The sequence below is a fragment of the Arachis ipaensis genome, chromosome B9 (genome assembly GCF_059453495.1).
Source record: "Arachis ipaensis isolate K30076 ecotype BB chromosome B9, ASM5945349v1, whole genome shotgun sequence".
Taxonomy (NCBI): Eukaryota; Viridiplantae; Streptophyta; class Magnoliopsida; order Fabales; family Fabaceae; genus Arachis; species Arachis ipaensis.
This window is the reverse complement of record NC_142444.1, coordinates 110,138,979-110,165,519: the sequence shown is the minus strand read 5'-3', so window position 1 is coordinate 110,165,519 and position 26,541 is coordinate 110,138,979. Positions and strand designations below refer to the sequence as shown.

The following is a 26,541-nucleotide window of genomic DNA, read 5'->3' as shown; positions in this document are numbered from 1 at the left end:
CTTGAACACAGCTACTTTATGAGTCTTGGCCGTGGCCCTAAGCACTTTGTTTTCCAGTATTACCACCGAATACATAAATGCCACAGACACATAACTGGGTGAACCTTTTCAGATTGTGACTCAGCTTTGCTAAAGTCCCCAATTAGAGGTGTCCAGGGTTCTTAAGCACACTCTTCTTTTGCTTTGGACCTTGACTTTAACCGCTTAGTCTCAAGTTTTCACTTGACACCTTCACGCCACAAGCACATGGTTAGGGACAGCTTGGTTTAGCCGCTTAGGCCAGGATTTTATTCCTTTAGGCCCTCCTATCCACTGATGCTCAAAGCCTTGGATGCTTTTTATTACCCTTGCCTTTTGGTTTTAAGGGTTATTGGCTTTTTGCTCTTGCCTTTTGGTTTAAAGAGCTTTTAGCTTTTTCTGCTTGCTTTTTCTTTTTCTTTCTCTTTTTTTTTTGCTATATTTTTTTTCTTCTTTTTTCTTTCTGCAAGCTTTTGTATTCACTGCTTTTTCTTGCTTCAAGAATTATTTTTATAATTTTTCAAATTATCAAATAATATTTCTCCTGTTCATCATTCTTTCAAGAGCCAACATATTTAACATTCTTAAACAACAACTTCAAAAGACATATGCACTGTTCAAGCATTCATTCAGAAAACAAAAAGTATTGTCACCACATCAAAATAATTAAACTAGTTTCAAGGATGAATTCGAAACCATGTACTTCTTGTTCTTTTGTAATTAAAACATTTTTCATTCAAGAGAGGTGATGGATTCATAGGACATTCATAACTTTAAGGCATAGACACTTAAATACTAGCGATCATGAAGACAAAAACATAAACAAACATAAAGCATAAAAATCGAAAAATAGAAAAATAAATAAACAAGGAGATTAAGGAATGAGTCCAGCTTAGTGAGGGTGGCGTCTTCCTCTTCTTGAAGAACCAATGGTGCTTTTGAGCTCCTCTATGTCTCTTCCTTGTCTTTCTTGCTCCTCCCTCATAGCTCTTTGATCTTCTCTAATTTCATGGAGGATGATGGGGTGCTCTTGATGTTCCACCTTAATTGTCCCATGTTGGAACTTAATTCACCTAGGGAAGTGTTGATTTGTTCCCAATAGTTTTATGGAGGAAAGTGCATCCCTTGAGGCATCTCAGGGATTTCATGGTGAGGAATTTCCTCATGCTCATGTTGAGGTCCATGCTCTCTTGTTTGCTCCATCCTTTTCTTAGTGATGGGCTTGTCCTCTTCAATAAAGATGTCTCCATCTATGTCAATCCCAGCCGAATTGCAGAGGTGGCAAATGAGGTGAGGAAAGGCTAACCTTGCCAAGTTGGAGGACTTGTCAGCCACCTTGTAGAGTTCTTGAGGTATAATCTCATGAACCTCCACTTCCTCCCCAATCATGATGCTATGGATCATGATGGCCCGGTCTATAGTAACTTCAGACCGGTTGCTAGTAGGAATAATTGAGCGTTGAATAAACTCCAACCATCCTCTAGCTACTAGTTTGAGGTCAAGCCTTCTTAGTTGAACCGGCTTGCCTTTTGAGTCAATTTTCCATTGAGCTCCTTCCACACATATGTCCATGAGGACTTGGTCCAACCTTTGATCAAAGTTGACTCTTCTAGTGTAGGGGCATGCGTTCTCTTCCATCATTGGCAAGTTGAACGCCAGCCTCACATTCTCTGGACTGAAATCTAAGTATTTCCCCCGAACCATGGTGAGCCAATTCTTTGGGTTTGGGTTCACACTTTGATCATGGTTCCTAGTAACCCATGCATTTGCATAGAACTCTTGAACCATTAAGATCCTGACTTGTTGAATGGGGTTGGTTAGAACTTCCCAACTTCTTCTTTGGATTTCAAGTCGGATCTCTGGACACTCATTCTTTTTGAGTTTGAAAGGAACCTCAGGGATCACTTTCTTCTTGGCCACAACTTCATAGAAGTGATCTTGATGGACCTTAAAGATGAATCTCTCCATCTCCCATGACTCAGAGGTGGAAGCAATTGCCTTCCCTTTCCTCTTTCTAGAGGTTTCTCTGGCCTTAGGTGCCATGAATGGTTATGGAAAAACAAAAAGCAATAATTTTACCACACCAAACTTAAAATGGTTGCTCGTCCTCGAGCAAAAGAATTGAGAAAGAAGTAGAAGAAGAAGAGAATGGAGGAGATGGAGGGAGAAGTGGTTTCGGCCAAGTGGAAGAAGAGAGGGTTGTGTTGTGTGAAAATGAAGAAGGAATGAGGGGTTTATATAGGAGTGGGGAGGGGTTAGGGTTCGGCCATTTAGGGTTGGTTTTGGGAGGGAAATATTTTGAATTTAAAGGTAGGTGGGGTTTTTGGGGAAGAGAGGATGGATGTGAGTGGTGAAGAGGTGATAGGAAAGAGTGATTGAGTTGATTGGTGAGGGGTATTTGGGGAAAAGTGATATGAAAAGGTGTGAAGAGGAGAAAAGAAAGGTAAGTGGGGATCCTGTGGGGTCCACAGATCTTGAGGTGTTTGAGGATTTCTCATCCCTTCACCTTTGAGGCGTGTAAAACGCCCTATATATGCAATCCTGGCGTTTAACGCCAGACTGCAGCATATTTCTGGCGTTAAACGCCACTTCCATGCTTGTTTTGGGCGTTCAACGCCAGTCTGCAGCATGTTTCTGGCATTGAACGCCAGTATGGTGCATGTTTCTGGCGTTAAACGCCAATCTGATGCTTGTTTCTGGCGTTTAACGCCAGCTTTTCTCTGGGTGCAATCCTGGCATTTAAACGCCAGACTGCTGCTTGTTTCTGGCGTTTAACGCCAGTTTCATGCTCTGTTCTGGCGTTAAACGCCAACCAGATGCTCCTTACTGGCGTTTAAACGCCAGTAAGCCCTTCCTCCAGGGTGTTCTGTTTTCAATGCTGTTTTTCATTCTGTTTTTGATTTTTCAGTAGTTTTTTTGTGACTCCACATGATCATCAACCTAATAAAACATGAAATAACAAAGAGAAAATAAAATAAAAATGATTAAATAACATTGGGTTGCCTCCCAACAAGCGCTTCTTTAATGTCAATAGCTTGATAGTGGGCTCTCATGGAGCCACACAGGTGATCAGGTCAATTTTATAGACTCCTAACACCAAACTTAGAGTTTGACTGTGGGGGCTTTGGTTGACTCTGCAGTGAGAGAAGCTTTTCATGCTTCCTCTTCATGGTTACAGAAGGAGATCCTTGAGTTTTAAACACAAAGGAGTCCTCATTCAGTTGAAGGATCAATTCTCCTCTGTCCACATCAATCACAGCTCTTGCTATGGCTAGGAAGGGTCTTCCAAGAATGATGGATTCATCCTCATCCTTCCCAGTATCCAGGATTATGAAATCAGCAGGGATGTAAAGGCCTTCAACCTTTACTAACACGTCCTCTACTTGTCCATAAGCCTGTTTTATTGAGTTGTCTGCCATCTCTAATGAGATTCTGGCAGCTTGCACCTCAAAGATTCTCATTTTCTCCATTACAGAGAGGGGCATGAGGTTTATCCCTGACCCAAGGTCACACAGAGCCTTCTCAAAGGTCATGGTGCCTATGGTGCAAGGTATTAAGAACTTTCCAGGATCCTGTTTCTTCTGAGGCAATGTCAGTTGATCCAGATCACTCAGTTCATTGATGAGCAAGGGAGGTTCATCTTCCCAAGTCTCATTACCAAATAGTGAATAGAGCTTCATGATTACACCAAGGTACTTGGCAACTTGCTTTCAATAACATCTTCATTCTCTTCAGAAGAAGAATACTCATCAGAGCTCATGAATGGCATAAGGAGGTTCAATGGAATCTCTATGGTCTCTAGATGAGCCTCAGATTCCTTTGGCTCCTCAAAGGGAAACTCCTTATTGATCACTGGACGTCCCAGGAGGTCTTTCTCACTGAGATTCACGTCCTCCTCCTCTCTTGTGGGTTCGGCCATGATGGTTATTTCAATGGCCTTGCACTCTCCTTTTGGATTTTCTTCTGTATTGCTTGGGAGAGTACTAGGAGGGGTTTCAGTGATCTTTTTACTCAGCTGGCCCACTTGTGCTTCCAGATTTCTAATGGAGGACCTTGTTTCATTCATGAAACTTAAAGTGGCCTTAGATAGATCAGAGACTATATTTGCCAAGCTAGATGGATTCTGCTCAGAACACTCTGTCTTTTGCTGAGTGGATGATAGAAAAGGCTTGCTATTGCTAAACCTGTTTCTTCCACCATTATTAAAGCCTTGTTGAGGCTTTTGTTGATCCTTCCATGAGAGATTTGGGTGATTTTTCCATGAGGGATTATAAGTGTTTCCATAGGGTTCACCCATGTAATTCACCTCTGCTATTGCAGGGTTCTCAGGATCATAAGCTTATTCCTCAGAAGATGCCTCTTGAGTATTGTTGGATGCAGCTTGCATTCCATTCAGACTCTGAGAAATCATATTGACTTGCTAAGTCAATATTTTGTTTTGAGCCAATATGGCATTCAGAGTATTAATTTCAAGAACTCCCTTCTTCTGAGGCATCCCATTACTCACAGGATTCCTCTAAGAAGTGTACATGAACTGGTTATTAGCAACCATGTCAATGTGTTCTTGAGCTTCTGAAAAGGCATTTTCTTTAGGTGAATGGATCCACCTGCAGAAGTATCCAATGACATCTTAGCTAATTCAGACAGACCATCATAGAATATATCCAGGATGGTCCATTCTGAAAGCATGTCAGAAGGACACTTTTTGGTCAGTTGCTTATATCTCTCCCAAGCTTCATAGAGGGATTCACCTTCTTTCTGTCTGAAGGTTTGAACATCCACTCTAAGCTTACTCAGCTTTTGAGGAGGGAAGAACTTGGCTAAGAAAGCCGTGACCAGCTTATCCCAAGAGTTCAGGCTATCTTTGGGTTGAGAGTCTAACCACACTCTAGCTCTGTCTCTTACAGCAAACGGGAAAAGCATAAGCCTGTAGACCTCAGGATCAACCCCATTGGTCTTAACAGTATCACAGATCTGCAAGAATTCAGTTAAGAATTGAAAAGGATCTTTAGATGGAAGTCCATAAAACTTGCAGTTCTGCTGCATCAGAGAAACTAATTGAGGTTTCAGCTCAAAATTGTTTGCTTCAATGGCAGGAATGAAGATGCTTCTTCCATGTAAATTGGAATTAGGTGCAGTAAAGTCACCAAGCATCCTCCTTGCATTATTATTATTTTTGGCTGCCATCTCCTCTTCCTGTTCGAAAATTCCTGTAAGGTTGTCTCTGGATTGTTGTATTTTAGCTTCTCTTAGTTTTCTTTTCAGAGTCCTTTCAGGTTCAGGATCTGCTTCAACAAGAATGTTCTTGTCCTTGCTCTTGCTCATATGAAAAAGAAGAAAATAGAAAATAATAGGGATACTCTTTGCCTCAGTAGAGAGAGGTTCCTTTGTGTGATTAGAAGAAGAAAAGAATGTAATGTAAGGAAGAAAAGAGGGAAAACTTGAACACAGAGAGGGAGGTGGTGTTCGAATTTTTGGATGGGAGAGAAGTGTTAGTAGATGAATAAATAAATAGAAGGAGATGAGAGAGAGAATTTCGAAATTAATTAAAATAAAAATTAAATTTAAAGTTAAATTTCGAAAATTAAAGTTTGAAATTAAATTAAAAATTAAAATTTAAAATAATTAGTTAATTAAAAAGGAATTTTGAAAAAAAAAAGAGAGAGAGATTTTCGAAAATTAAAGGTAGAAAGTTAGTTGGGCAGTTTTGAGAAAGATAAGAATCAAACAAAAAGTTAAGTGGTTAAGAGATTTTGAAAATCAAATTTTGGCAAGATAAGATTGAAATTTGAAAAAGATGTGATTGAAACAAAAAGATAAGATTGATTGAAAAAGATTTGAAAGTCAAATTTTGAAAAGATAGGGAGTTAGAAAAGAAGTTAGAAAAGATTTTAAATTTGATTTCGAAAAAGATATGATTGAAATTGAAAAAGATATGATTGAAAATTATTTTGAAAAAGGTTTGAAAAAGAAATTTAAAAAGATTTGATTTTGAAAATTAAAGTTGATTACTTGACTAACAAGAAACTAAAAAGATATGATTCTAGAGTTTAAAGATTGAATCTTTCTTAATAAGCAAGTAACAACATGAAATTTTTCAATCAATCATATTAAATGTTAGTAAAGATTTTGAAAATTAAGAAATAAAATAAGAAAAATATTTTGAAAATCAAATTTAAAAATTTTTCAAAAATATGAAGGTAAAATGAAAAAGATTTGATATTTGAAAAAGATTTTGGAAAGATAAGATTTTTAAATTGAAAATTTGATTTGTTTCACAAGAAACAATTACATTTAAAAACTTTTTGACTAAATCAAATCATATTTTCGAAAATTTTGAGTAAAATAAGGAAAAGATATTTTTTTTTATTTTTGAATTTTAATGATGAGAGAGAAAAACATAAAAAAGACTCAATGCATGAAAATTTTGGATCAAAACATGTGATGCATGCAAGAACACTTTGAATGTCAAGATGAACACCAAGAACACTTTGAAGATCAAGATGAACATCAAGACTTATTTTTGAAAATTTTTAAGAAAAGAAAAACATGCAAGACACCAAACTTAAAAATTTTTATTCTTTAGACATTAATAATTCAAGAATGCATATGAAAAAAAGGAAAGACACAAAACAAGAAAATATGAAGATCAAACAAGAAGACTTACCAAGAACAACTTGAAGATCATGAAGAACACTATGAATGCATGAATTTTCGAAAATTTTTAGAAAAATAAAAATAAAAATATGCAATTGACACCAAACTTAAAAATTGACTCAAGACTCAAACAAACAACATAAAATATTTTTTATTTTTATGATTTTATTAATTTTTTTGGATTTTTGTATATTTTTATTTTTCAAAAACATATAGGGAAAAGGAAGCAATGAATTCAAAGTCCTCAATCAAGATTCCAGGAATCATACCAGGTTAGTCTAAAGCTTGATGGCCAGCCAAACTTCAGCATACCATTTTGAAACTTTAGAATTCATTCTTAAAAATTTTAAAATAATTTTCAAAAACAAAGGAAAAAAATTTTTTTTTGAAAGATTTTTGAAGATTTTTTTGTATTTTTAGAGAATTAAGAAATAAAAACAAAAAGGTTACAATTAAAATAAAGTTACCTAATCTGAGCAACAAGATGAACCGTCAGTTGTCCAAACTCGAACAATCCCCGACAACGGCGCCAAAAACTTGGTGTGCGAAATCGTGATCATTCCATTTCTTGGTAACGGCGCTAAAAACTCAATACGCACGTTCATGATCTTATATCTGTTTCACAACTTTCTACAACTAACCAGCAAGTGCACTGGGTCGTCCAAGTAATAAACCTTACGTAAGGGTCGATCCCACGGAGATTGTCAGCTTGAAGCAAGCTATGGTCACCTTGTAAATCTCAGTCAGGCGGATTAAATTGTATTAAGAAATTATAGTGGATGAAAATTAAATAAAATATAAAATAGGATAGTGGTACTTATGTAATTCATTGGTGAGAATTTCAGATAAGCGTATAGAGATGCTTTCGTTCCTCTGATCTCTGCTTTCCTGGTGTCTTCATCCAATCAATCATACTCCTTTCCATGGCAAGCTTTATGTAGGGCATCACCGTTGTCAATGGCTACATCCCATCCTCCAGTGAAAATGGTCCAATGCGCTGTCACTGCATGGCTAATCATCTGTTGGTTCTCGATCATACTGGAATAGGATTTACTATCCTTTTGCGTCTGTCACTACGCCCAGCACTCGCGAGTTTGAAGCTCGTCACAGCCATCCCTTCCCAGATCCTACTCGGAATACCACAGAAAAGGTTTTGACTTTCCGGATCTCAGGAATGGCCATCCATGGGTTCTAACTTATACCACAAAGACACTAATAACTCGGACTCGGTCCCCTGTATTAGATATCCAAGAGATATCCATTCAATCTAAGGTAGAACGGAAGTGGTTGTCAGGCACGCGTTCATAAGTTGAGAATGATGATGACTGTCACGATCATCACATCCATCATATTGAAGTGCAAATGAATATCTTAGAAGCGGAATAAGTTGAATTGAATAGAAAAACAGTAGTACTTTGCATTAATCTTTGAGGAACAGCAGAGCTCCACACCTTAATCTATGGTGTGTAGAAACTGTACCGTTGAAAATACATAAGTGATGAAGGTCCAGGCATGGCCGAATGGCCAGCCCCCAAAGGTGATCAAAGGACCAAAAGATAATCCGAAGATCCAAAGATGTAAATACAATAGTAAAAAGTCCTATTTATACTAAACTAGTTACTAGGGTTTACAGAAATAAGTAAATGATGCAAAAATCCACTTCCAGGGCCCACATGGTGTGTGCTTGGGCTGAGCTTGAAGTTTACACATGGGGAGGTCATTCTTGGAGTTGAACGCCAGTTTGTAACGTGTTTCTGGCGTTGAACTCCACTTTGCAACTTGTTTCTGGCGCTGAACGCCAGACTGCAACATGGAACTGGCGTTGAACGCCAGTTTGCATCGTCTAAACTCGGGAAAAGTATAGACTATTATATATTGCTGGAAAGCCCTGGATGTCTACTTTCCAACGAATTTAAAAGCGCGCCATTTGAGGTTCTGTAGCTTTAGAAAATCCACTTTGAGTGCAGGGAGGTCAGAATCCAACAGCATCTGCAGTCCTTCTTCAACCTCTAAATATGATTTTTGCTCAGGTCCCTCAATTTCAGCCAGAAAATACTTGAAATCACAGAAAAACACACAAACTCATAGTAAAGTCCAGAAATGTGATTTTTAATTAAAAACTAATAAAAATATAATACAAACTAATTAAATCATACTAAAAACATATTAAAAACAATGCCGAAAAGCGTATAAATTATCCGCTCATCACAACCTTGGAGAAGTCTCTAATAAACTTCCTGTAGAAGCCAGCATGTCCTAGAAAACTTTTAATTGCATTGACATTGCAAGGTGGGGGTAACTTTTCAATCACCTCTACCTTAGCCTTGTCCACCTCTATGCCCTTTTTTGAGATCTTATGACCAAGAACCACCCCTTCTGTGACCATGAAATGGCATTTTTTCCCAATTTAAAACAAGGTTGGTTTCTTGGCATCTCTTTAGCACCAAGGCCAAGTGGTGCAAGCAATTAGAATATGAATCACTAAAAATAGAAAATTCATCCATAAACACCTCAATGAATCTTTCAATCATGTCTGAAAATATGGAGAGCATGCACCTTTGGAATGTTGCAGGTGCATTGCACAATCCAAAGGGCATTCTCCTATAAGCAAAAACACCATATGGACAAGTAAATGAGGTTTTCTTCTGGTCCTTGGGGTCTACAACAATTTGGTTGTAACCAGAATAACCATCCAAAATACAATAATATTCATGTTCGGCCAGTCTCTCAAGCATCTAATCCATGAAAGACAGAGGGAAGTGATCCTTCCTGGTGGCTGCATTAAGCTTCCTATAGTCAATGCACATGCACCAGCCAGTCACTATTCTTGTGGGTATCAGCTCATTCTTCTCATTTGGTACAACAGTGACCCCTCCTTTCTTTGGCACTACCTGCACAGGGCTTACCCAAGGGCTGTCTGAGATGGGGTAAATCACCCCTGCTTGCCACAGCTTCAACACCTCTTTTTGGACCACTTCATTCATGGTTCGGTTCAGCCTTCTTTGTTGCTGTCTTGAGGGCTTAGCACCTTCTTCAAGTAGGATCTTGTGCATGCACATTGAAGGACTAATTCCCTTTAAGTCTGCAAGTGTCCATCCTATAGCATCTTTGTGTTATTTCAGCACTTGGATAAGCTCCTCTTCTTGTTCCTTACTCAAGCTTAAGTTAATGATCACTGGGTAAGTGTTGTTGTTACCCAAATATGCATATTTCAAACTTGGAGGTAAGGTTTTCAGCTCCAGTTTAGGTGCTTCCACTTCCTTGTTGTCCTTGTGGTTCAGCATGATTGAGTTCTCTATGGTTCCTTGTGGTAATTCTCCACCTTGTGCGTGTTGTTCTAGCTCCATAATCTCTTCACATTATTCTTCCTCCAACACTCTTTGAACTATCTTCTCTATGGTATCTACCATCATACACTCTCCTATAGATTCCTTGGGGTAACTCATTGCCTTAAAGACATTGAAGACCATCTTCTCTTCATGCAACATCAAGACTAGCTCCCCTTTTTGGACATCAATAATGGCTCCAGCAGTAGCTAGGAATGGCCTTCCTAGGATGATTGATGTGTTGGCTTCTTCTTCCATATCCAGCACAACAAAGTCAGCTGGGAAAATAAACTTTCCCACCTTCACCAACAAGTCCTCCACCACCCCATGAGGGAATTTGAATGTTCTATCAGCCAATTGGAGTGCCATCCTTGTTGGTTTGGCTTCCTCAATCTTCATCCTTCTCATCATGGCCAAGGACATGAGATTGATGCTAGCTCCCAGGACACATAATGCTTTTTCAATGTTGATATCCCTATGATGCATTGGAAACTCCTAGGGTCTTTCATCTTCTGAGAGAGCTTCTTTTGTATGATGGCACTACATTCCTCAGTTAGCACTATGGTCTCTTTTTCTCCCCAGTTCCTCTTTCTTGTCATAAGCTCCTTTAAAAATTTGGCATAGAGTGGCATTTGCTCTAATGCCTCAGCAAATGGTATGTTGATTTGGAGCTTCTTGAAGATCTCTAAGAATCTAGAAAACTGGCCATCCTTCCCATCCTTCCTCAGCCTTTGTGGATATGGTGCCTTTGGCACATAAGGCTTCAAGACTGGCTTTGGTAAGGATAGGGCAGGGGTTTCTTCTTCATTCTTGTTTCCAGGCTTTTCTGCAGCTTCTTTTTCATGGTTGCTCTGGCTTGGGGTTGCTTCTTCTACAACTTTCCTGCTTCTAAGTATGATGGCCTTGCACTCCCCTCTTGGATTAGCCATGGTATCACTGGGAAATATATGTGTGGACATTGGAATTTGCTTGGATAAAATCCCTACTTGTGCTTCCAATTTTGAGATTGCTGTGCCTTGATTCTTTAGATTTGATCTGTATTCTTCTTGGTTGGCATCTATCTTTCTGTCAGCCTGTGTTTGTCTCTCCAAAAGAGTGGAAATAGCTCTTGTCAGCTGTGATGACAGTTGTGCTATTGCAGCCTCTATTCTCTCAAAGTTGCTCTTGATTTCACATGGTTGGATGATTGAGGTTGATGTGTCTTGATGGTGGTTGTTGTGTGTTTGTTGAGTGCAATGGTATGATGTGTTTTGTGAGTTGTTGTAGGGTCTATTGTTGCTTGATTGATGGTTGGGGTTATGATTATGGTATTGGTTGGATTGGTATGGCTTGCTATGGTCTTGGTTGTGGCTTTGTTGGTTCTCCCACCCAAAACTTGGGTGGTTCTTCCAACCTGGGTTGTATGTCTTAGAGTTTGGATCATATGGGGGTCTAAAATTGTTCACATAGTTAGCTTGCTCCCATTCACATTCAACTTCTGGTGCATCTCCTTCTTGTTGAGGGGCTTGGGCTTGGATGGCTGAGACTTGATTATTCTCCATCTTCTTGGTCAAGGCTGCTAGTTGTGCAGTAATCACTTTGTTTTGGGCTAACAAGGCATCCATTAAATTGAGCTCCATTACTCCTCTCTTTTGAGTTCTATCTGAAGCATAGAAATACTCATTCTCAGCCACAGTCTCAATGACATCTATAGCTTCTTCAATGGTTTTCTTCTTATTGAGTGAGCCTCCTGAAGAATGATCTACTACTTGTTTTGACTCATATAACAGCCCTTCATAGAAGATGTGTAGTTGTACCCACTCATTGAACATATCCGGTGGGCATTTTCTTGTCAAATCTTTGAACCTCTCCCAGGCCTCATAAAGTGTTTCACCATCTTGCTGTCTGAAGGTTTGCACCTCAGCTCTTAGTCTATTAACTCTCTGTGGAGGGTAGAATCTTGCTAGGAATTTGTTCACAACTTCATCCCATGTTGTTAGGATCTCCTTGGAAAATGCTTCCAACCACTTTGCTGCCTTATCTCTGAGTGAGAAGGGGAACAAAAGTAGCTTGTAAGTATCAGGGTGTACACCATTGGACTTTACAGTGTCACAAATCCTCAAGAATATAGAGAGATATTGGTTTGGGTCCTCTTGGACACCTCCTCCATATGAACAGTTATTCTGGACAAGTGTGATGAGTTGAGGTTTCAACTCAAAATTGTTAGCATAGATTGTTGGTTTGAGGATACTGCTACCACAGTTTTCTGGATTTGGGTTGATGTAGGAGCCTAAGACTCTGACTATGCACTTCTTCCTCTCCAATATTGTTATGCACTTCTTCCTCCATAGTAGTTTCTAGATCTCCCTCTACTACTTCCTCTCTGACTATGCCTTTGCCTCTTGCTTCCTTCCTTAATCTAAGGAAGGTCCTCTCAGGTTCACGATCGAAGGAAGATGAAGTTTCTCCCCTTCTACCTATCATACATTCAACAAACAGTAAGAAGAGAGCAAGTAAAGGAATCACTCTTGTCAAAATTAGCGGTTAGCTTGGTTGATGCAATTAATCAAACAGTTAGAAGAATAGAAATATGAACAATGAATCACTGAAATAATCAAAGCAAAAAGAAAACAGAACGGAAAGAAGAATTAAAGAACTAAAAGAAAAATAATAAGGTAATTAAATTGCTTAATCTAGCTCTCCAATCAATTTAATCATTGTCAAATTCAAACCAATCCCCAGAAACGGCGCCATAAAACTTGATGAGCCGAATTCACTCCCCATATAAAAATGATGAATCCGTTCTTTTGGCAAGCACACCAAAATTATCGTCAAGTAATAACCCACAGTGGAGTGGGATCGTATCCACAGAGATTGGTAGATTTGAGCAATTTTAATCAATTGGTGAATTAGTCAAGCTAAACAGAATAGATTGTAATTGCAGAATTATAAATTGGTAGAATTATAAATGACTCAAAAGTAAAGAAAAGCAGTAAAATACAGAAATGGAAAAGGTAGGAATGTAAAGGGCAGAAACTTAAATGACTTAATTGTAAATGGGAATGGAGATTTGCAGAATGTAAAAAAAGCTATAAAGAAAGTGAAAGATAAGAATAGGGAGATTTATTGAGATCATGAGATGTTGTCTCTTTGGATTATATCCAGCTCATATCTTTTTCAATCATGCAATTCATTGACCTCTTGACAATCATGATTGATTGAGCCCAATCCCTTGGTGACTCAATCTCTCAGATCTTGATCAATAGCCAATTCCTTGGTTTAATTGCTGATGAAGAGAGATATGCTTGGTCCCTGATTATACCACACATCATCATAGGTCCAAGTAGAGGGAGGATTGTATGTCACCATATCCAAACACCAAAACCCGGATCCTACTCAAGTGTGAAAAGGGATTTCTAGCATGGTTTCATGTTTCCTTTTCCAAGGTTCCCATGAAATCCATTTTACATTCAACCCCTTTTCCAAGGTGATTGAACATTAACATTAAACTGAAATTCCTTCTAGCAAATCAAAGAGAAGATGAAGAGAAGAAAAAATTTACTATCATTAATCCATCAAGTATAACAGAGGTCCCTCTCTCAATGAGAGGGAATTTAGCTACTCATAGCTCAGAGGAAAGTATAAGAGATGGAAAAGATGATAAAGTGAAAAGTAAATCTAACTATATCTAATAGCTCCACAACTTAGCTACCTAACTGCTTAACCCCTTTTTCAGTATCTTCAAGGTGTACTTATACTACTTCTAGCTCTAGAAAATAAAGGAATTACAAAAGTGAAAAGAAAAATACAATTTGGAGGGAAAAAAACTCAATAAATGTGATCTCCCAGCTGGCGTGTGGTTGCCGCTTCAGTGGCGTGCCACGCCTAACTCTGAATCTGGCTTGGCGTGCCACGCCCAACTCTCAAGTCGCACGCCTTCCTTCATTGGCCTCCCTGGCGTGCCACGCCTTCGAGCCCAAGTGGCACGCCCAGGGTTATTTAAACACTTGTATAGCCTGGCGTGCCACGCCTTCGACTTCAAGTGGCACGCCCAGGCCTTTTTGAAAACCTTGGATAGCCTGGCGTGCCACGCCTTCGAGCCCAAGTGGCATGCCCAGGCCTTCTCCCTCTTCTTCTTGCTTCTGGAAAGTTGAACTGGCATGGCACGCCCAGGGTCTGGTGTGCCATGCCCATTATGTGTGCTTTGACTTTCTCTCTGGAAAACTGAACTAGCGTAGCACGCCCAGGGTTTGGCGTGCCACGCCCATTTGTGTGCTTGGTTCCAGTAGCTGGCGTGCCACGCCCAGAACTCAAGTGGCACACCCAGGGCTTCTCTTGGTTGATTGGTGATGATGGTGTGCCACGCCTAAGACTCAAGTGGCATGCCCCATATGGTTGGCCTCCCATCTTCCTCTCTGGAAAATATAACTGGCGTTCCACGTCCAGCTTCTGGCGTGCCACGCCCATTATTCTTCTTTGTTCCAGTGGCTGGCGTGCCACGCCTAGCATTCAAATGGCACGCCCAAGTAAGAAGCTAGAGCTATTGTGCCATGCCTTTGACACCAAGTGGCACGCCTAGCCTTTGCTTTGCCCTTTTGTTCATTGGCGTGCCACGCCTTTGACACCAAGTGGCACGCTCAGCCTTTTGTGCCTTCAACTCCTTCTCTGGAAACTTGTACTATCGTGCCACACCTTGATGCTCAAGTGGCACGCCCCTTGTTGTGTGGATTTCTCAAGCTTGGCGTGCCATGCCTGGCTTATCAAGTGGAATGCCCATGTGATTGAAGCTGGCGTGCCATGCCTTCAATACCAAGTGGCACGCCCAGGTGATGGTCCCTTCTAGAGTGATGCACTGGCGTGCCATGCCCTATGGCTCAAGTGGCACGCCCATAGTATGCGAGGGGTTAGGCGTGCCACACCCATTCAGTGGCCTTCATTATTGTTCTCTGGAAAACTACACTGGCGTGCCACGCCCATGCAATTTTGTGCCGTTTGTTCCAAGTGGCACGCCAGTTTCACACGCCCAGCTTGTTATGTTGTTTTCTCCCCTTTTTTGATGTCTTTTTCACCTGAAATTCAGCACAAACTCATTTCAAAGCAATGTACCATAATATGCATCAAATGATGCATGAATTGCAATGATCAAATGAGATTATGCTCTTTTATTGTCCTTTTTATGCAATAAAAAGGGTAGATGATGCAAGTCATCAGCCCCCACTCTCCTTTTCCCCGAATTTCGTATCTGCATCGTCGTCGTCGTCGTCATTTGACTCAGCCTCCACATTTCGCCAATTATAACTAATCCAACAACAATTTTACAAAAATAAATACAAAAAAAATCAGATGATTTTAAAAATATTTGTTCTTATGTTTATTGATTACTCTACACAAAATCAATGAAAATAATTTCATTGGAGGAAAAAAAATTCATTTTATTTTTTTATTAAATGAAAACTAAATCATGCAGTAATATTATATTTACTTGTATTATTTATTTATAATATTTACATATATATTATTTATTTATGGACCAATCAACTTATTTTATTAACAGATAAAATTATTTTATTTTATAACTCATATATTGAATTATATTTTAAATAATATAATTAAAAATATTTAAAATTATAAATATACTTTAAAATTAATTAGTCTCTCTTTCTATAATTTTAAGAAAATTAGTTACACATTTTTTTAATTTTAAACACATTAATTACACATATATATTTTTTTAAAATTTTATAGTCTAATCCTAACTACTTATTTAAATTTAATATTTATAATTGAACTCTTTCATTTCCCATATACGAATATTTTTCTCACTATATACCACCTAGTGAGAAAAGAACACTATAAAAACACTTTTTTTCAGTGTAAGAATAGTTTTCTCATCAAAATCCAAGGTATAATATTAATATGTATAGTATTCTAAATCTAGAATACTAATAAATGCGATATATTAGATACTCAATTTATGAGTATATTTAACAAGAAATAAGAAATATATATATTTTAATTTTCTCTTTTTTTGGAATAGAATATTTACAGAATCTCCATGAATAGGATCAAACCTTATTCCATGGTATTTACATAAGATTTCTCATTGATTAATACGTAATCGATCGAACACTATTTATAAACTGGTGGCCTAGGGTTTACAGAAATAAGTAAATAATGCAGAAATTCAGAAGAAAAAATTGAGCAAGCTTAGAGTGGAAGTCCAAACCTTCAGACAGAAGGAAGGTGAATCCCTCTATGAAGCCTGGGAAAGATACAAGCAATTGATCAGAAGGTGTCCTTCTGACATGCTTTTAGAATGGAGCATCATAGGTATTTTCTATGATGGTCTATCTGAACTGTCCAAGATGTCATTGGATAGCTCTGCTGGAGGATCTCTTCATTTGAAGAAGACGCCTGCAGAAGCTCAGGAACTCATTGAAATGGTTGCAAATAACCAATTTATGTACACTTCTGAAAGGAATCCTGTGAATAATGGGACAAATCAGAAGAAAGGAGTTCTTGAGATTGACACTCTGAATGCCATATTGGCTCAGAACAAAATATTGACTCAACAAGTCAATATGATTTCTCAGAGTCTGTCTGGAATGCAAGCAGCAACAGGCAGTACCAAAGAAGCTTCATCTGAAGAAGAAACTTATGATCCTGAGAACCCAGCAATGGAAGAGGTGAATTACATGGGAGAACCCTATAGAAGCACCTATAATCCTTCATGGAGAAATCATCCAAACCTCTCATGGAAGGATCAACAGAGGCCTCAACAAGGCTTCAACAACAATAATGGTGGAAGAAATAGGTTTAGCAATAGCAAGCCTTTTCCATCATCTTCTCAGCAACAAACAGAGAATTCTAAGCAGAGCCACTCTGAATTAGCAACTATAGTATTTGATTTAATTAAAACCACTCAAAGTTTCATGACTGAAACAAGGTCCTCCATTAGAAATTTGGAGGCACAAGTGGGTCAGCTGAGCAAGAAAGTTACTGAACTCCCTCCTAGTACTCTTCCAAGCAATACAGAAGAAAATCCAAAAGGAGAGTGCAAGGCCATCAACATAACCCACATAGCCGAACCTGGAGAGGAGGAAGAGGCAGTGATCTCCACTGAGGAAGACCTCAATGGACGTCCACCGGCCTCCAAGGAGTTTTCTAATAAGGAACCATGGGAATTTGAGGCTCACACTGAGACCATAGAGATTCCATTGAATTTACTTTTCCCATTCATGAGCTCTGATGAGTATTCTTCCTCTGAAGAGGATGAAGATATTACTGAAGAACAAGTTGCTAAGTACCTTGGAGCAATCATGAAGCTAAATGCCAAGTTATTTGGTGATGAGACTTGGGAGGATGAACCCCCCTTGCTCACCAAAGAACTAGATGACTTGACTTGGCAGAGATTACCTCAAAAGAGACAGGATCCTGGAAAGTTCTCAATACCTTGTACCATAGGCACCATGACCTTTGAGAAGGCTCTGTGTGACCTATGGTCAAGCATAAACCTCATGCCTCTCTCTGTAATGGAGAAGCTAGGAATTCTTGAGGTACAAGCTGCAAGAATCTCACTAGAGATGGAAGACAATTCAAGAAAACAGGCTTATGGACTTGTAGAGGATGTCTTGGTAAAGGTTGAAGAACACTACATCCCTGCTGATTTTATAATCCTAGACACTGGGAAGTATATGGATGAATCCATCATCCTTGGCAGACCCTTCCTAGCCACAGCAAAAGCTGTGATTGATGTTGACAGAGGAGAATTGGTCCTTCAAGTGAATGAGGACTCCCTTGTGTTTAACGCTAAGGATCTCCCTCTGTAACCATGGAGAGGAAGCATGAAAAGCTTCTCTCAATGCAGAGTCAAACAAAACCCCCACATTAAAACTCTAAGTTTGGTGTTGGGAGGCCACAACCAAACTCTAACTTTGGTGTTGAGAGGCCATCATCATGCTCTGAGTATCTGTGAGGCTCTATGAGAGCCCACTGTCAAGCTACTGACATTAAAGAAGCGCTTGTTGGGAGGCAACCCAATTTTACTTATCCATGTTAAATTTCTATTTTTCATTGTTATTTTATGTTTTTTGTAGGTTGATGATCATGTGAATTCACAAAAACAATTGAAAAAGCAAAAATAAATTGAAAAACAGAATGAAAAATAGCACACCCTGGAGGAGAAGCCTACTGGCGTTTAACGCCAGAAATGGGCACTAGACTGGCATTTAACGCCAGAAAAGGGCAAGAAGCTGGCGTTAAACGCCAGAAACGGGCAGCAACCTAGCGTTTAATGCCAGGATTGGCAACAGAGGGCATTTTGCACGCCTAATTGGTGCAGGGATGAGAAATCCTTGACACCTCAGGATCTGTGGACTCCACAGGATCCCCACCAACCTCAACTCACTCTCTCTCTTCTTCACACCTTTTCATAACACTCTTCCCCAAATACCCTTCACCAATCAACTCAATACCTCTTCCCCAAAAACCCCTCACCTATCAAATCCTACCCTTTTCTCTATAATCCCTTCACCAATCCACATCCATCCATCATAAAACCCCACCTACCTCACCATTCAAATTCAAATCACTTTCCCTCCCAAACCCACCCATACATGGCCGAACCCTACACCTCTCTCCACTCCTATATAAACCCATCTTCACTCCTTCATTTTCACACATCTTAAACACTACTTCACCCCCTTGGCCGAAACACTAACCCCCTTCATCTCCTCTATTTCTTCTTCTTCTACTCTCTTCTTTCCTCTTTTGCTCGAGGACGAGCAAACCTTCTAAGTTTGGTGTGGTAAAAGCGTTGCTTTTTGTTTTTCCATAACCATTTATGGCACCAAAGGCCGGAGAAACCTTTAGAAAGAGGAAATGAAAGGCAAAAGCTTCCACCTCCGAGTCATGAGAGATGGAGAGATTCATCTCAAGGGTGCATCAAGACCACTTCTATGAAGTTGTGGCCAAGAAGAAAGTGATTCCCGAGGTCCCTTTCAAGCTCAAAAAGGGTGAATATCCGGAGATCCGACATGAGATTCGAAGAAGAGGTTGGGAAGTTCTCACCAACCCCATTCAACAAGTCAGAATCTTAATGGTTCAAGAGTTCTATGCCAATCCATGGATCACCAAGAACCATGATCAAAGTGTGAACCCGGACCCAAAGAATTGGCTTATAATGGTTCGGGGAAAATACTTAGATTTTAGTCCGAAAAATGTAAGGTTAGCATTCAACTTGCCAATGATGCAAGGAGATGCATACCCCTACACTAGAAGGGTCAACTTTGATCAAAGGTTGGACCAAGTCCTCATAGACATTTGTGAAGAGGGTGCTCAATGGAAAAGAGATTCAAGAGGAAAGCTGGTTCAACTAAGAAGGCATGACCTCAAGCCCGTGGCTAGGGGATGGTTGGAGTTCATCCAACGCTTAATCATTCCCACTAGCAACCGGTCTGAAGTTACTATAGACCGAGCTATCATGATCCATAGCATCATGATTGGAGAGGAAGTAGAAGTTCATGAGGTTATATCCCTAGAACTCTACAAGGTGGCGGACAAGTCTTCTACTTTGGCAAGGTTAACCTTCCCTCATCTCATTTGTCATCTCTGCAATTCAGCTGGAATTGACATAGAGGAAGACATCCTCATTGATGAGGACAAGCCCATTACTAAGAAAAGGATGGAGCAAACAAGAGATTCCACTCATGGACAAGAGCATGAGAAAATTCCTCATCATGAAATCCCTGAGATGCCTCAAGGGATGCATTTTCCTCCACAAAACTATTGGGAGCAAATCAACACCTCCCTAGGAGAATTAAGTTCCAATATGGGACAACTAAGGGTGGAGCACCAAGAGCATTCCATCCTCCTCCATGAAATTAGAGAAGATCAAAGAGTCATGAGAGAGGAGCAACAAAGGCAAGGAAGAGACATTGAGGAGCTCAAGCACTCCATAAGATCTTCAAGAGGCAGAACTAGCCGCCATCACTAAGGTGGACCCGTTCTTTAATTTCCTTGTTCTTTATTTTCTATTTTTCGAATTTTTATGCTTTATGTTTATCTATGTTTGTGTCTTTATTACATGATCGCTAGTGTCTTAGAGTCTATGTCTTAAAGTTATGAATATCCTATGAATGCATCACCTTTCTTAAATGAAAAATGTTTTTAAATTACAAAAAGAAAAAGAAGTACATGAATTTTGAATTTTAAAATAGTTTAATTATTTTAATGTGGTGGCAATACTTTTTGTTCTTCTGAATGAATGCTTGAACAGTGCATATTTTTGAATTTGTTGTTTATGAATGTTAAAATTGTTGGCTCATAAAAGAATGATGGAAAAGGAGAAATGTTATTGATGATTTGAAAAATCATTAAAATGATTCTTGAAGCAACAAAAAGCAGTGAATAAAAAAAGGAAGAAAAGCAAACAGAAAAAGCCAATAGCCCTTTAAATCAAAAGGCAAGGGTAAAATAAAAAGGATCCAAGGCTTTGAGCATCAGTGGATAGGAGGGCCCACAGAAATAAAATCCTGGCCTAAGCGGCTAAACCAAGCTGTCCCTAACCATGTGCTTGTGGCCTGAAGGTGTCAAGTGAAAACTTGAGACTGAGCGGTTAAAGTCATGGTCCAAAGCAAAAAGACTATGCTTAAGAGCTCTGGACACCTCTAATTGGGGACTCTAGCAAAGCTGAGTCACAATCTGAAAAGGTTCACCCAGTTATGTGTCTGTGGCATTTATGTATCTGGTGGTAATACTGGAAAACAAAATGCTTAGGGCCACGGCCAAGACTCATAAAGTAGCTGTGTTCAAGAATCAACATACTAAACTAGGAGAATCAATAACACTATCTGAATTCTGAGTTCCTATAGATGCCAATCATTCTGAAATTCAAAGGATAAAGTGAGATGCCAAAACTGTTCAGAAGCAAAAAGCTAAAAGCCCCGCTCATCTAATTAAGACTGATCTTCATAGATGTTTTTGGAATTCATTGTATATTCTATTCTTTTTATCCTATTTGATTTTCAGTTGCTTGGGGACAAGCAACAATTTAAGTTTGGTGTTGTGATGAGCGGATAATTTATACGCTTTTTGGCATTATTTTTAGTATGTTTTTAGTATGTTTTAGCTAGTTTTTATTATGTTTTTATTAGTTTTTAAATAAAAATCACATTTCTAGACTTTACTATGAGTTTATGTGTTTTTCTGTGATTTCAGGTATTTTTTGGCTGAAATTGAGGGACCTGAGCAAAAATCTTATTCAGAGGCTGAAAAAGGACTGCAGATGCTATTGGATTCTGACCTCCCTACACTCGAAGTGGATTTTCTGGAGCTACAAAAGCCCAATTGGCGTGCTCTCAATTGCGTTGGAAAGTTGACATCCTGGGCTTTCTAGCAATATATAGTAGTCCATACGTTTTCTGAGATTTGATGGCCCAAACCGGCATTCCAAGTCAACATAGAAATTCTGGCGTCAAAACGTCAGAATTGGCATAAAAGCTGGAGTTAAACACCCAAACTGGCACAAAAGCTGGCGTTTAACTCCAAGAAAAGTCTCTACACGTGAAAGCTTCAATGCTCAGCCCAAGCACACACCAAGTGGGCCCGGAAGTGGATTCTGCATCATTTACTCATTTTTGTAAACCCTAGGTTACTAGTTTTCTACAAATAGGATCTTTTGCTATTGTATTTTACACACTTGATCATACTTTTCATCTTGGAACTTGTATGTTCACGCTTTGGGAGGCTGGCCATTCGGCCATGCCTAGACCTTTTGTTCTTATGTATTTTCAACGGTAGAGTTTCTACACACCATAAATTAAGGTGTGGAGCTCTGCTATTCCTCATGAATTAATGCAAAGTACTATTGTTTTCCTATTCAATTCACGCCTACTTCTTCTCTAAGATATACACTCGTTCTTCTACCTTAAGGATGTGATGATCCGTGACACTCATCATCATTCTCACCTATGAATACATGCCTGACAACCACCTCTGTTCTACTTGCAATAGCTTGAGTGCGTATCTCTTAGCCTCCTGATTCATGACGCATGGTTGCCTCACCTGACAACCGAGCCTTCCATTCCATGAGATCAGAGTCTTTGTGGAATAGGCTAGAATCAATTGGCAGTATTCCTGAGATCCGGAAAGTCTAAACCTTTTCTGTGGTATTCCGAGTAGGATCTGGGAAGGAATGACTGTGACGAGCTTCAAACTCGCGATTGTTGGGCGTAGTGACAGATGCAAAAGGATCAATGGATCCTATTCCAACATGATCGAGAACCAACAACTGATTAGCCGTGCGGTGACAGCGCGTTTGGACCATTTTCACTAAGAGGACGGGAGGTAGCCATTGATAACGGTGAAACCCAACATAAGCTTGCCATGGAAAGGAGTATGAATGATTGGAAGAAGGCAACAGGAAAGCAGAGGTTCAGAAGGAACAAAGCATCTTCATACGCTTATCTGAAATTCCTACCAATGAATTACATAAGTATCTCTATCTTTGTTTTATGTTTTATTTATCTTTTAATTATCAATTCTCCATAACCATTTGAATCTGCTTGACTGAGATTTACAAGATGACCATAGCTTGCTTCATGCTGACAATCTCTGTGGGATCGACCCTTACTCACGTAAGGTTTATTACTTGGACGACCCAGTGCACTTGCTGGTTAGTTGTGCGGAGTTGTGATAAAGAGTTGAGATTACAATTGTGCGTACCAAGCTGTTGGCGCCATTGATGATCACAATTTCGTACACCACCTAGACCTTGTTCTTATGTATTTTAAACGGTGGAGTTTCTACACCCCAAAGATTAAGGGGTGGAGCTCTGCTGTTCTTCATGAATTAATGCAAGTACTATTGTTCTTCTATTCAATTCACGCCTACTTCTTATTCTAAGATATTCACTCGCACTTTAACCTGATGAATGTGATTATCCGTGACACTCATCACCATTCTCACTTATGAACACGTGCCTGACAAACACTTCCGTTCTATCTGCAATAGCTTGAGTGTGTATCTCTTAGCCTCCTGGTTCACGATGCATGGTTGCCTCTCCTGACAACAGAGCCTTCCATTCCATGAGATCAGAGTCTTCGTGGTATAGGCTAGAACCATTGGTAGCATTCTGGAGATCCGAAAAGTCTAAACCTTGTCTGTGGTATTCTGAGTAGGATCTGGAAAGGGATGACTGTGACGAGTTTCAAACCTGCGAATGTTGGGCGCAGTGATAGTGTGCAAAAGGACAATGGTCCTATTCCGGCGCTAGCAGGAACCGACAGATGATTAGCCCTGTGGTGACAACGCAGATGGATTTGTTTTCATCCGAGAGGATCATACAGCTTACCATGGAAGGAGGTAACGCATGGCTGGAAGAAGGCAGTAGGAAAGTAGAGGTTCAAAAGCAACAAATCATCTCCATACACTTATCTGAAATCCTACCAATGAATTATATAAGTATTTCTATCTTATTTTCTATTTTAATTATATTTTAATTATCAAAACCTCATAACCATTTGAATTTGCCTGACTGAGATTTACAAGGATGACCATAGCTTGCTTCAAGCCGACAATCTCCATGGGATCGACCCTTACTCACGTAAGGTATTACTTAGACGACCCAGTGCACTTGCTGGTTAGTTGTGCGGAATTGCAAAAGTGTGACTGTAATTTTGTGCACCATGTTTTTGGCGCCGTTGTCGGGGATTGTTCGAGTTTCGACAACTGACGGTTCATCTTGTTGCTTAGATTAGGTAATTTTATTTTATGTTTAAAGCTTTTATTTTTAATTTTCGAAAAAAAATTTCAAAAAAATTTTATTCTGTTCTTCAGAATTCTCAAGAATGGATTCTATAGTTTCAGATGATATGTGAAGTCTGGCTGGCTGTTAAGCCAAGTCTAATCTTTTGGACCGAGGCTTCAACTTATCATCAGAAGAGCTTGTTGATTTCTATCAATCTTGCTGTTGAATGTAATGATCTGCTAAAGCTTGGCTGGCCAGTGGCCATGTCTAGTGTTTTAGACCGAAGCTTTCACTTAAAGCTTGGCTGGCTAGTAAGCCATGTCTAATTCCTGGACCGGAGCTTTAGACTAACATTGCATGATTCCTGGAATTCTCATTAAGAATTTTGAATTCCTTATTTTCTTTTTTTTCAAAACACTTTCGAAAAATACAAATAAATTTATAAAACCATAAAACCAAAAATATTTTGTGTTTCTTGTTTGAGTCTAGTGTCAAATTTTAAGTTTGGTGTCAAGTGCATGTTTTTCTTTTTCTTGCATTTTTCGAAATTTTATGCATTATATTCTTTGTTGATCTTCAAGTTGTTCTTGATGATTTTCTTTGTTCTGATCTTTAAACTCTCCTGTTTGGTGTCTTTTGTTGTTTTTCATATGCATTTTCAAATTGTTATTGTCCCTAGTATACAAACTTCTAAGTTTGGTGTCTTGCATGTCTTTGTTTTCTTGAAAATTTTCAAAAATATGTTCTTGATATTCATCATGTTCTTCAAAGTGTTCTTGGTGTTCATCTTGGCATTCAAAGTGTTCTTGCATGCATTATTTATTTTGATCTTAATTTTCCATGTTTAGTTTCATTCTGTTGTTTTTCTCTCTCATCATAAAAAAATTCAAAAATTCAAAAATATATCTTTTCAAGTCAATAATACAGAGAATTGAAGATTCAGAACATATAGCAGAGGAATCACAGAGAAAAAGCTGGGAGTTCAGAAAAACGCCCAGTAAGGAAGGATTTCTGGCGTTCAAACGCCTGGCTGGGCGTTAAATGCCCAAAAAGGTAGTATTTTGGGCGTTAAACGCCAGAATGGATACCATTCTGGGAGTTTAACGCCAGGATGACACAAAGGAGGCATGTTAGTTTTCAATCAAATCTTTTTCAAATTTTCATGTTTTAATTCTTATTTTTGAAATCATATCTTTCAAAATCAAATATTTTTAATCATATCTTTTTCAAAAATCAAATGTTTTTCATTTTTCTCTCATTATTTTCAAAAATCCTTGCTAACAATTAATGATTTGATTCAAAAATCTCAAGTTTGTTACTTTCTTGTTAAGAAAGGTTCAATATTTGAATTTCAGAATCATATCTTTTAAATTTCTTGTTAGTCAAGTTATCAATTTAAAAAAAATCAAATCTTTTTAAATTGTTTCTCAACCATATCTTCTCAATCACATCTTTTTTAAAATAATTTTCAATCATATCTTTTTTATTACTAATTTCAAAATCTTCTTCAAAATTATCTAACCACTTTCTCACTTTTAATTTTCGAAAAACCATCAACCACTTTTTCAAAATTCTTTTTAGTTATTTTAAAATTTTTAGTTTTATTTAAAAACTTGTTTTCGAAAATGTTTCCCCCTCCTCACCTCCTTCTATTTAAGGACTAACACTCCTCCTCAATTAGCAATTCAGACTCTCTCTCCTTCTTTGTATGTTCGAATTCTTATCTACCTACCTCATCCCCCTATTCCTGTTTTCCTCTGACACCTCAAGGAATCTCTATACTGTGACATAGAGGATTCCATACTTTCTTGTTCTCTTCTCTTTCATATAAGTAGAAACAAGGACAAAGGCATTCTTGTTGAAGCTGATTGGTGTACGAAATCGTGATCGTTCATTCCTTGGTAACGACACTGAAAACTTAATACGCACGTTCATAATCTTAGTTCTTTGTCACAACTTCGCACAACTAACCAGCAAGTGCACTGGGTCGTCCAAGTAATAAACCTTACGTGAGTAAGGGTCGATCCCACGGAGATTGTCGGCTTGAAGAAAGCTATGGTCATCTTGCAAATCTCAGTCAGGCGGATTCAAATAATTATAGAGTTTTAATAATTAAAATATAATTAAGACGTAAAATAAAGATAGAGATACTTATGCAATTCATTGGTGAGAATTTCAGATAAGCGTATAGAGATGCTTAGTTCCTTATGAATCTCTGCTTTCCTACTGCTTTCATCCAATCCTTCATACTCCTTTCCATGGCAAGCTGTATGTTGGGCATCACCGTTGTCAATGGCTACATCCTGTCTTCTCAGTAAAAATGATCCAAAATGCGCTGTCACCGCACGGCTAATCATCTGTCGGTTCTCGATCCTGCTGGAATAGGATTCAGTAATCCTTTTGCGTCTGTCACTACGCCCAGCACTCGCGAGTTTGAAACTCGTCACAGCCATCCCTTCCCAGATCCTACTCAGAATACCACAGACAAGGTTTAGACTTTCTGGATCTCAAGAATGGCAGCCAATAATTCTAGCTTATACCACGAAGACTCTAATATCTCGGACTCGGTCCCCTGTATTAGATATCTAAGAGATACTCATTCTAGCTTGTCTTCATATAGAACGGAAGTGGTTGTCATGCACGCGTTCATAAATGAGAATGGTGATGAGCGTCACATAATCATCACATTTATCATGTTCTTGGGTGCGAATGAATATTTTAGAATAAGAATAAGCTTGAATTGAATAGAAAAACAATAGTACTTTGCATTAATTCATGAGGAACAGCAGAGCTCCACACCTTAATCTATGGTGT

The 26,541-nt window shown here is 38.8% G+C and overlaps 3 non-coding genes and 1 pseudogene across 3 annotated transcripts; 2 read left to right on the top strand and 2 right to left on the bottom strand.

Moving 5' to 3' along the window:
* LOC148545880 (4,5-DOPA dioxygenase extradiol-like) overlaps positions 1-26,541 on the bottom strand; it is a 173,541-nt pseudogene that overhangs the window by 25,377 nt on the left and 121,623 nt on the right.
* LOC148545890 (small nucleolar RNA R71) lies at positions 4,702-4,809 on the top strand. The gene has a single exon (XR_015900964.1). It is a non-coding gene; the product is annotated as a small nucleolar RNA R71 (small nucleolar RNA).
* LOC148545889 (small nucleolar RNA R71) lies at positions 11,807-11,914 on the top strand. The gene has a single exon (XR_015900821.1). It is a non-coding gene; the product is annotated as a small nucleolar RNA R71 (small nucleolar RNA).
* On the bottom strand, positions 16,184-16,291 carry LOC148545888 (small nucleolar RNA R71). The gene has a single exon (XR_015901403.1). It is a non-coding gene; the product is annotated as a small nucleolar RNA R71 (small nucleolar RNA).